The sequence below is a fragment of the Papilio xuthus genome, unplaced genomic scaffold (genome assembly GCF_000836235.2).
Source record: "Papilio xuthus unplaced genomic scaffold, Pxut_1.1 DF829758.1, whole genome shotgun sequence".
NCBI classification, from domain to species: Eukaryota; Metazoa; Arthropoda; class Insecta; order Lepidoptera; family Papilionidae; genus Papilio; species Papilio xuthus.
The window spans coordinates 3,200,464-3,213,260 of NW_013528891.1; the positions used below are offsets into that span (position 1 = coordinate 3,200,464).

The 12,797-nt window shown below is 35.2% G+C and overlaps 1 protein-coding gene across 2 annotated transcripts in view; it reads left to right on the plus strand.

Annotated features, from left to right (window-relative positions):
* The window catches only part of Sox15 (Sox box protein 15), a 99,551-nt gene that overhangs the window by 11,723 nt on the left and 75,031 nt on the right, over positions 1–12,797 (plus strand). The gene's annotated exons all lie outside the window — the stretch shown is intronic.

Here is a 12,797-nt window from a genome sequence, read left to right on the forward strand (position 1 = left end):
TACAGCAATTAGGTTCTATATTTTGTCTTCTCCTTTAAAAAAAACTATCGGTTTCTTCATTCGAAGCTATGAATAATATACGCGAAAATTTACCTGCATCGGTTATTTTAAAATCAGTGTGATTATACGAATTATTTTTTGTCATGTTCGTTAATGGTGGGTAGTCGAAAAAACATCATAACCATAACGTCGAAATGTCACTGACACTTGTAGGATAAAGTCATTTAATTGAAACACACCAAAGAAGTTTTGGGCAATCGCAGACAGAATTCAAAATGGCGAGATTACTTATACTTGGAAATGAAGGCAAGTTTTCGTTGCATCATTAACAACATAACGCGCATTAATTACTTTTTTTGTCATCTGTACCGACCAATGATTGGGTGTCCAAAGACGGGTTTATGGTAACACTAAGCCCGGGATAACCCTGATTTAGGGGTGATTAGACTTTAACTACGCTGACCCAATTTACTTCAAACACGTATGCGCAATTTAGCCCTTGGTGTTTTCCTTCGCCGTATGAAGGATATGAAATCCAAAAAATATATTTGTATATTTAATTTCATAACCTATAAAGTAAATACAGCAATTAGTGAACGCAAAAAGCCGTTGAGCAATGAATTCGTCAGGCGGTTACAGTCCTCAATCGGGCACCTTTCATTTAAAAAAAAAGTACCATACGCCATTTCATGTCAATTTTTGAATTATTCATCGTGCGAATGCTCGGGCGCATCGATTGATGCAAGCAAAAAGCGCTCGCTCTGGCTAATCTTCGCCCTTCTTCGCCCCTCGTCGGCTCACTTCGGGCCCAGTGCTGCCAACCGATGCGTTTATTATTCAACTCATTTTTTGTAATCACGCTGAGCAAGGACATAACCGGGAATGCATTTATTTGATAAATGATATTTTTTTTATCATTTCGCCACAAAATCAACGAACGCTTTGAAAGTTTTTGACATAATTTTTCGCTGTCAATATTAAATGCCTTTTGTTGGTTATATCAGTCCACGCGGTGTTTAAAAAAACGTATCGTTGTGTCAGATAATCCGCGGCATTCACGTTCCGAGAAACAGACCGATGTCTCGTGTAATTTTTCTAATTCCTAGATTGATTAAGTAGGAATGACTACTACAAAGTTTATTTTTTTGCCTCGTAATTTTTTAAGGCTTTATGAACTAATAAGTATGCAGAGGCATCTTTAATGGCATGCTATTAATAGTAGTTTCATAGTTTTTGTGTTAATTCTTAGCTAAGCGATATTTGATCCGTTGGTAATTAATTTGATACTAAATTCACCGTCATCGGCCGTCAAGCCAATTACAAGTAACATCATGATGCTTCGGGTGCAGAAAAAATATAGTATTCGAATTTCCGAGCGTTCATCCCCCGCGCCCGCACGTCCGCCGCGCCTCGCTGCCGCGTCTCGACTGTACGTGATTGGTTTATTAATTAGGCGAATCATCGTCGGGTTCCATTTTTAAAAATAGGCGGGATTCTTGCGATGCGACTTTTCTTTTTAATTTCGGCCGGCGTTGAACGCAATTAGAGTTGCCAGTAATGTTTTTGTAACAATTCTGGCTGTGACGATAAAAGTTACTTAAAATTCTGTTTAACATGCCTAATTAACAAGGTAATCGTGGACATTTTTTGATTTATTGAACGTACCTAATTACAATTTCATATCGATGCCTAATATGTGCCGCTGATATAGTCAACATTTTAAATGAGTCTTCAATGTCGAATATATTTTTTGGTGTCGGTAAGGTTGGCTGTGGGACTTTGTTTTTTAAGTCACGTTTTAAAAAGGAAGTGGTATACTTCTAAGCCGTGTTTTTTTTACAATTTACGGTTACTTTTCGGAACTAAACACGTTAAGTATAGAACGGTGACCGTCGGTTGCATTTTTAAAAGCCAACCGACTGAGGTCAGTGGAAAAATAACATAAAAAGTTTCGCTCGGTCCGCCCTAAAGTTATGTCTCATGGTGGATACCGTTAGGATGCCTTCCACGCTCGAAATCAGATAAAAAAGATGAAAACTATTCCAATTGCCAGTATTCGGAATCCGTTTTGTCTGCCACGCTATTTTGCGAGACCATACTTTGGCCTCAGCAGTCCTTGATAGTTATAATGTTGGACAAACTATTAAAAGGGTAATGTTTTCTCTAGTATGTAAGTATGTGTATATTGTTAAGAAGAAAATCTGACACTGTGCCGGTGTGTTAGCGCAACACTAGCCTTATTAAAATATCAACGTTTACGTCCCCTCCCTAATCAATCTGACATTTGACTTCGTAACAAAATCGCGCTATTCTTTCCAAATGATTGTAACCAATAATGTCTAAAAAGATGTATCTATGCCCTTTTTAATATGTTCATATTAAGCATCCTGTATCCAAATATGAACCGATTTTGACGAATGTAGTATTTTTTTTAATTCGTATTTTTCCCTGAATTGTCGTTGTGTGACTGACAGGTCTTCAGATCTTCAGTTATGAAGTTTGCAAAAGTCTAGTTACTACTGCTGGGGAACGACGTTGTATGAGCTTTGAATAAGGCCATTTATAGCTATAATGTAGCTTTTCTTAAACGCAAAATAATTTCTCTCTAGCAAAGAAGTATACAGAAAAGATTAAGTCTATCGATAACTCTGTCCACACCGGATATAATTGAAAGCGTGAAGATATATATTAAGTATAAACATCGGGGTCTACGCGCAAGTGGAAACGCCGTCTCGACAGGCCGACTGACCGCTAAGTAAGACCAGCACATAAATTCTTCAGCGACCTAAACAAAAATAACACAAAAAATACATCGAAAACCCCTTTAAGAGGGCTACCGAACTATAATTTATGGGAGTCGGTCCACAGACGGCCATCGCCGCAAATAAAATAACAGATAAAAAAAAAACATTTAAAATAAAAGATTTGCGAAGGTGGACGCAAAATGGTGAAATTGGGAATAATTTTGAGATAGCATCTCTCTCGGACGGTACCTTTCAATTTCTTTATATGTTTGCAAATTCTCTTTTTTTTTTTTGTTTTATGACGGAAAGTTATGGCCCCGACTGAGCACGAACTTACATAAAACATATTGTACACATTGAGTTGTATTTGGTGATTTTGGAGCTATTATTAAATCTGTATTGATTAATATGTTCAATTAAAAAAAAAAGTTGCCTTCGTCAAAATATTTTTTTTTTAATCACCGGAAATTTCCATTCGTTCTTTTGATACCTTTATACATGAAAGTGCGCGTCCCGGAGACCTAATTTAGTCCTCTTTCCCTTCCCACCCTTTTTCTTATAAGGAAAGGATGGGAAGTGGAAGTGGACTTTCCGGATGAGAGGATGCATGGAAAAGGGAAGATATTTTCTTTCTGTGCATCTTCTCCTACGTTGATTAAAGGTAGTCAACGCATATGCAATTGCGTGTCTATGGGCAACGGTCACTTCGCTATTTCAGTGATTTCGGTTGGCCGCTCGCTCGTTTGCCACCTTATGATATAAAAAAACATGAATGTGCTGGTTGCAAGATGAATGTAGATAAAAAATAAAATATTATAATATTGTTTTGACATAATGAGTCACACTGCTCTAAATACGAGTGATTTATCGGATCCGAAGCAATCAACAGTGGACGAGTGCAAATTAGAAAGCTTAGAGCCGATTAAACTTATGATAGTACAAAACATGGATACACATGTTTCTGGATGTGGTATCCGATAATGTTTAAATTATCTTACAGATATATTTTCTTTAAAATCTATTGAAAGGTAAAACAAAATTGGGGATTTGTTTTAAGGAACTACTAACCAAACCAAATTGGCTTACGCTATATCTTCCTTCTCTTTCACGTAACGAAATACGTGTCGTGACCTTGAAATCTATTGGCGATAAATAAAGTTATCTAATAGAAACCCAACAATAATTTTAAATAATTAAGATGTGTTACAAGCATGATAGAAGAATAACATTGTTTTTAAGACAGGACAGTTTTCTTGTCAAGTGTGCATTCAAAGAATACCAGTATTACATTGTCGTACTGCTCTACCTCTCTGTCCTTTGTACTTAGCATAATAACGCATCCATTGTAACAAGCTCCTTGTTATCTAGTTACCGGTCCGACCCCGTCTCAATATCACGATGTATCAATAATGATTTGTCAAAATCTTACGCCGCTCTAGTTTCATTATAATAATTGGAATACATTGCTTGCTTTATTATGAAAATATAGCCAAATTTTTAATGTATGTATAAATTAGTGGTAATGGATATAGAACATGAAAAGCATTTCTTACAGATAATAATCGTTAATTACATAGTAGACAAATTACATTAAAATATGACACACTAGCTGTAGCCCGCGATTCCGTCTGCGCGGAGTTAAAAAAAATCTTAATTAGAAGTCTATATGTTCTTCCAGACTATGTTCTATATGTATGCCAAATTTCATCGAGATCCATTCAGCCGTTCCGGAGATACCTTCAACCAAACATCCATCCATCTAAACATTCGCATTTATAATATTAATAAGAATGATTACAAACAATGTAATATCCCAAAATGCACATCATCATCAGCTCTATACGTCCCCACTGAGGGGCTCGGAGCCTACTCTATGTTAGGACTACGCCATAGTCAACCACGCTGACCCAGTGCGAGTTGGTAGACTTCACACGTATCTTTGAATTTCTTCTCAGATATTGCATCGCGATATTTTCCTTCATCGTAAGAGCACTAGATTTATGTACATATGTAAATCGAAAAATACATTGGTACATGGCGGGTTTCGAACCCTGGACCTGCAGATTGCAAGTCAAGTGCTTAAACCCCTGAGCCACCGACGCTCTCTTAAAATGCACATACACATTGTAAAAAGAAACAGGACATAATTAGGTCAGTAATAAATACTTTACGTGACTAATCAACGTAAAAGGCATTTTGCAATAAGATTTTAGGCAACCTATCTTCTTACATAACATAATATGTGCGTGTCGTCCAACATAAACCGGACATTGTGTTGTAATTTAAATAATATTACAATATTATGACAATATGAAATATTTATATCTATTTAAATAGTTATATTTCCTATATTACAACACTAGCTGTCGCCCGCGACTCCGTCCGCGTTGATATATAAAAAAAACTTTATATAGATAAGTTAAATAAAAAGCAGCTCTTTAAGGTATAAATTCGAAAAAAAATTAATAAATAGTATCCTATGTCCGTCTGCTGGCTCTAAGCTACCTCCTCACCAATTTTCAGCCATATCAGTAAAGCCGTTCTTCAGTTATAAATAGTGTAACTAACACGACTTTCTTTTATATATATATATATATATATATACATATATATATACATATATATATATATATATAGATTTACGGAAAAAAGAAACTTAATATGTCTTTTAACAATTATCAGTTTTAGACATTATTAATTAGAACACTTTGGTGCGAATGTCGCGTTTTCATTACAAACTCAAGTGTCAGAATGATTAGTGAGGGGACATTAACGTCGACATTTTAGTACGCTAGTGTTGTGCCAGTATACCGGTACAGTGTCGGATTTTCTTCCTAACATTAGGAACGTATTTTATTAAAGGTCATGTTACAATATTTATCATTTATTGTTTGATCTTGTTATCGTACTGTTAGTATTTGATTTTACTAATATTATAAATGCGAATGTTTAGATGGATGTATGTTTGAAAGTTACTCTGGTACGGCTCAACGGATATTGATGAAATTTGGCATAGATGTAGAGAATAGTCTGGAAGAACACGTAAGAACTAATTCGCGTGAACGAAGTCGCGGGCGACCGCTAGTATTTAATAATCTAAAGGCATTTATAATAATAATACTAGTACATGATATTAGTAACATCGTGATGCAATCTGTGCATATCTGCGAAGAAATTCAAAGATATGTGTGAAGTCAACCCGCACTGCACCAGATTTACTCGTATGGCCTATTCACCCCTAACTTAGGGAAGATTCCAAGCCAAGTTTTAGAAAAGAAATAGTTCCAAACCCATCGGACTTAATCAGGAGTAGTCTAGAAAATTAGTATACACTGGACATTACATGAATTAAGCCAAGATTTTAGTTTATTACTAGCCGTCGCCCGTGACTCCGTCCGCGCAGAATTATAAAAAAACTTAGAAAGAAGCCTATGTGTTCTTTCAGACTGTGCTTTACATCTATCCCAAATTTCAGCGAGATCTATTTAAAGGTTCTGGAGTTACCTTCTAACATCCATCCATCCATGTAAACGTTCGCATTTATAATATTATTAATATAATTGTATTGGATGATATTACGTTGATGCAGTAATGTGTGCAAGGAAGACCGTGCCGTCGCCTGATAACAAACAAGTGCATTTATTACGCAACGCGCTTTGTTTACTAACGCCACCTAGACTTGTTACGTGCATTATTAAATACTAGCTGTTGCCTGCCAAACCGTCCGCGCGGTATAAAAAATGATAATTAGTAGCCTAAGTGTTCATCCGGATTATGTTCTAAATCCATGCAAAATTTCTTCGAGATCCGTTGAGCCGTTCTGGAGATACCTTCAAACAAACATCCATCCATCCAACTATCTAAACATTCGCATTTATAATAGATGGATGTGAAGGTATCTCCGGAACGGCTGAATTGATCTCGCTGAAATTTGGCATGGATGTAGAATATAATCTGGAAGAACACATAAGCTACTAATTAAGGTTTTGTAATAAAGGCAATAGCTATTTTCTTAATAAAACAGTGATAAGCGCTATTAGACAATTTGACGGGCGCAGACTGTAGAAAAAATAATGTTGTTTACAAACGTTGTATGGCTGTGGCAACAAGGCATTGTGAACGTTTCGTGTCAACACGCCGCCGCCGATACTAGGAGCTGCAAACAATCGGTTCGGGGAACGCGCGCTGTCGCCTCTATGGTTAGGATTTAACCTCAACTTCCACTGTGCGAATATTATAATCTTTTTTTTTAATATCTTGTTTTGTAAGTGGCCAAGGATCATTTGTGGTTACTATGCCATTTCAGTTATTTTTTTAAATGAATGATTAAACATTTGACCACGATCTCATTTATTGTTAAATCATATGTCTAGGATATACGTACTAGTGTAGTACTGCTCAAGTATAGACCGACAAGGATATCTGACCTGGTGATCATAAGTCAAATTTAATTATGACAACTCACTAGCATCAACGTCAACGTCACAAAATTGTCACAAAATCCTTTTGGTCTTGTTTTTTATGCCATTTTCTATGCCCATGTAGGTTTTGAAAATGGTTTGTAAATATGTGTTCTGCGCAACGACTCGCGCAAAGTTAAGAGCCGCCTAAATATCTGAATACATTTATACCTATGCTAAGATGATAAATGACATACAATCTTTTTACCAATAAAGTATTGTTTTCATGATTGGTACGGTTATTATGTACATTCCAAATGTAATTAGTTTGTCAAAACGCAAACTCTTTGTATAAGGACAAGTTTTAGGACAATGGAAAGTAAGAAAAGATACACTACAAAGCAAATTCCCGATGTTTAATAAGAAACATGAATTTGATATTAAAGCTGAGTTTCCACTGAATGTACTTTGATTCGACGAACGAGTTCATTACAATCGAGCGCATTCCGTCACACGGAAGCGTGGCTTAGGGCACCCGCTGCAGCCGGCGTGCGTCACATAGTTGCGTTTTTGTTCGCCCCAAATTGGGTATCAGTTGGTTCGCTTTGATGGAAATACACTTTAAGTATTTAGCAAATGATTAGAGATCCATCACCTTCAGATACGTTATAATTTTTATTGCAATTTTATAATTAATTCAATTCTTTACATTATTACTTTTAAATGTAATATAACAGCTATGATTTACGCGCGACTAAAAGGTAAATTGTACCTCTATGGCTTATCACGGAATCTTACTAATATTATAAATGCGAATGTTTAGATTGATGGATGGATTTTAGAAGGTATCTCGAGAACGCCTACATGGATATCGCTGTAATTTGGCATAGATGTAGAACATAGTCTGGAAGAACACATTTACAACAGATTTTTTTAAATTCCACGCGTACGGAGTTACGGTCAACAGCTAGTAGGTTAATAAAATCGATAACTAAATAAGAATAATGCCTATCATATAAAAGTATGTAATAGGACAATTTTATACAGATAGAACTTGGACACTTACCTAGAGTCATTAAGTAGTCACTAAGAAACCTTCAGTGTAGGTACACTAAGGATCAGTTTATTTAACCCTAAGAACTCAGTAAGTTGGGCGGAATATCAGTACAAAATTTCTTCTATTATGCTTGTTGTATGGGATGTGTGAAATTGCTTTCATCATCATTGCATAACATCATCCAACTGTCATCGATGTGTCATAGAAATTGGTAGCGATAATAGATTACAATAAGACAATAACTGAGATTCCTAATATTACAATCGTCTTACGGAATCAAGGAATTCATTGGTGTTTGTTAATCAAATTCCGTACAGAATTGTTTAACGATTGCTCTCTGTTGCATAAAGCTTTTCATTAACCATATATGGGTCTTATTATCACAATTTATTTGAAATATCCGCAACCGATTTAAATCAATTACGTTTATCTTTTATTTCAGAGATTATTGAGCTAATAATTTTGTGTATAATTAAAAATCAGTGTTTCCATTGGTGAAATTCCTATGACAGTATGTTTTTTTTATAGATTATTAAACCTACAATATGCTCTTATGAAGTTATGCCACGAAAAGTTTGTTTATAATAATATTTTGAAAGTAACTATCGCCTGCGACTCCTTCTGCGCGGGGTTAAAAAAGCGTAATTAGCCTATGTGTTCTTCCAGACTATGTTCTACATCTGTGCCAAATTTCATCTAGATCCATTGAGCCGTTCTGGATATATATACTCTAAAACACCCAACCATCTAAACCAGTACATTTTAATTATTATTGTCCGATAAAGTTGCATAGTGAAGCGGCCTCTGATAACAATAAAACTTTGTAAACCATTTCAATCTGCCTGGAATAATAATTATAATACTTATTTGTAATCCTAGATATTGGAGTTATTCGCGTATTGGAGTTTAAAGTGGGTGCTCGGTCTGTTGCATCTGTGATAAGGAGATCGCTTATCTTGCGATAAGCTATCAACTTGCGCTACACTCGCAATGCATGCCACGTGTCATACCGTCACCGGTAAATTGTGATTGCAGTCTGTTCCTAATTTGACTAGACTTCAAATTGCGTATCCAATGGATTTAGTCTAAAGCGGTATAAAGCGCAAGCATGCCTATAGCCTCGCCACCTTAGGAGGAACAGAGGAGCTTAGTGGGTATGTTCATGATATGAAAGAGAATTCCATATCACTACTGCGTCCCCCGGGGGCTCAAATTTTGCGTAAAGATTTTCGCTTTGGAAAGATAAGGTTTTAGTCACAAAGTGCTGTGTTTTATTTAAGTAAGTAAAAGGTAACTTTTCATTAATTTGCACTGGACATCAGTGGCCGTCAGTCCGCGATTCTTAAATGTACAGGCAGCTACATTAATATTTAATGCGTATTCTAAAATACGTATGCACTTATACTTTAAAAACATGTATATGGTCGGAGCTATATAGTACATTTTTTTGAAAGTTTCTGAAGTTTTTTAAATGCATACATATTTATGCAGCTGACTGTACGGAAAATGAAATGTCATCTATACGATGCATCGTATAATATGTAACTTTGTGATTAGATTGTTTCTGTATACTATTTTCTGATTCTTTACATATTGCCTAGACGGTTTACGAAAAGGCGACATTCACGATACGTCGGTGATGTACATGTTTGTGTGTGTTTTATGTTTGTATGGGTTTGTGTAAGTCTGTGTCGTATCTCAGGTTCTGTTGATTGAGTTATGACAAAAGGTGGTATTTTCAGAAGGAGGTTCACGCTTAATTAGATTTACGTATGAATTTGCATAATTATTAGACTTGTATAGACACCGGATCTAAATTGCCACGATCAAGTTCGTTCATGGACGGCTGAGTACCAAATGTGATTTTCGTTTTTATATGTACATTTTTGAGTTACTTAAACCGTTTATGGCAGCGCACGCAACGAAAGTCCCAGAATGTGTATAATTTTCCCCGTTTTTACAACATTTCTCACTGACGCTTCTCTGTTTGTCACAGCGTGATGTTATATAGCCTAAAGTCTTCCTCTATAAATGGACTATCTAACAAAAAAAGATTTTTTCAAATCGGACCAGTAGTTCCTGGGATTTGCGCGTTTAAACAAACAAAAACTTTATAATATTAGTATAGATTTCATTTGTTTTATTGAAAAGAAAAAATAAATAGGAAGAGAAAAAAAATTAAAAGCTACAGAATAATATCAATAAATCGTACATATTACTTCTTACTAATATTATGTGAATGTTTAGATGGATGGATGGATGTTCGTTTGAAGGTATCTCCAGAACTACTCAACGGATCTTGAAATTTGGCTTAAATGAATAATGAATATAGTCTGGAAGAACACATAGGCTTCTAATTATGTTTCTTTTTATTCCCCACGAACAGAGTTGCGTGCGACAGCTAGTAATAAATATAGCACTGTGAATCCATAAGTAACCCAATTTAGTAAGTACTCTACCACGCGTGACGTTTGTACATGCTCAATTGTTTTCCCTAAACAAACTTTGATTCATACGTAAAATATATTGAATCATAATTAATATATGACTCATTTAACGTTCCCCAATATTCCCAATTAATCGAGTTTTGTGCACACCATCATCAAAATCGATTGTAAAATGAGAAGAATCGATTCGACACGACTGCTGTTTTCGATGTCCCGAGATAAGTCCGTGGAACGCTGACATCGCGCTCTGTCAACAATGGCTATTGTCTTGTTCGATATTTGAAAATAATGTGCGAACATCACTACACCCCCCCAACCCCCACCCCTCAAGCGACTTTCCATGATAATTACACAGTTTGAAAGAAATGTTCATGATACATTAGTAACAACATTGAAGTGAACGAAAAAAAACTTAATCAGAAAGTAACTCTATTCTGGAATTAAATGATCTTACTTCTTACTAATATTATAAATGCGAATGTTTGTATGTTTGTTATAAGGTATCTAAAGAACGACGTCATCGATCTTGCTGTTTGGCAGTAGAACATAGTCTAGACAAACATACAGATTACTAATTAAGTTTTTGTAATTCCTCGTAACGTAGCCACGGGCGATAGTTAGTTTATTAGTATGAATTTTAAATAATTTGTTCACGTATCTTGTAAACTAATTCAAAATATAAAACATGAATGAATCCTTATGAATCATTTGGTATTTTAATGATCGCATGAAAACCCATTCAGTAGTTTTAGAGTTATCTACAGACGTGACGGAGTTTGTTGTGTAATATTTGTGACGTCACTACGCACTATTTAACTTCAATATACAAGACACATTTACCTCTTACTAATATTATAAATGCGAATGTTTAGATGGATGTTTGTTTAAAGGTATCTCCAGAACGGCTGCATCATGATGAAATTTTGCTTAGGTGTAGAACTTAACCTGAAAGAACACATAGGCTAAGTAAATTAATAAAGTTTTTTGAAAACAGCTAGATTATGATAAATAGAGAAGAATATGTTTATCATTTTATCATCATCATCAGCCCACTATACGTCCCCACTGAGGGGCTCGGAGCCTACCCTAAGTTAAGGGTAATTAGGCCATAGTCAACCACGCTGGCCAAGTGCGGGTTGATTGACTTCACACATATCTTTAAATTACTTCTCAGATATGTGCAGCATCACGATGTTTTCCTTCACCGTAAGAACGTCGGATAAATGTACATATGTAAATCGGAAATCGAAAAACACATTGGTACATGGCGGGATTTGAACCCAGGATCTGCAGATTGCAAGTAAAGTGCTTGACCACTGAGCCACCGACGCTCACTTTATACATTTATTTAATTAGAAATAATTATATTTATTTATGTAAAGAGATAAATGATCACTCTACTTATAAATAAGATTCTTACAATAGAAAAAAAAGAAAGCACACATCTAAATAGCAATTATGAAATTGTGAATAAATTTTATTTTATACAAAATTCAATGTTCATTTGAATATCGTAATCTAAGTGTACACGTAAAAGTAAAATGTTCAAAATAATCCAAAAAAATCGATTTTTCACGATACCAATCGATTTCGATTTGAAGACGACGTCATAAACACAGCTTTTTTTACGCGAAAGAAGTTTATTATGATGCGAAAAAAATTAGTAGTCTATGTGTTATTCCAGACTATGTTCTACATCTATGCCAAATTTCAGCGAGATCCATGCAGCCGTTCTGGAGATAACTTCTAACAAACATCCATCCAAACATTCGCATTTATTATATATATAAAAAAAACCATAAATAGTAGTATACGCGTTCTTCCAGACTATGTTCTAAATCTATGTCAAATTTCAGCGAGATGTATGCAGTCGTTCTGGAGATAACTTCTAACAAACATCCATCCAAACATTCGCATTTATAATATTAGTAACATATATATAAAATTGTCAATTTATTATGGATTCCAAAACATATTAGTAACGAGGAATCTGTACCACAATAGGTCTGATTTAACTCTTTATTCATTCTTACAGTTTTGTTTAGACGGTATGGAATGCGATTTATTTCTAACAGTTGCCAACTCTCGATTGTGCGTCGAGATTTTTATTTATATTTACTTTTATACTCTGGAAACATGAGAAAAGCAA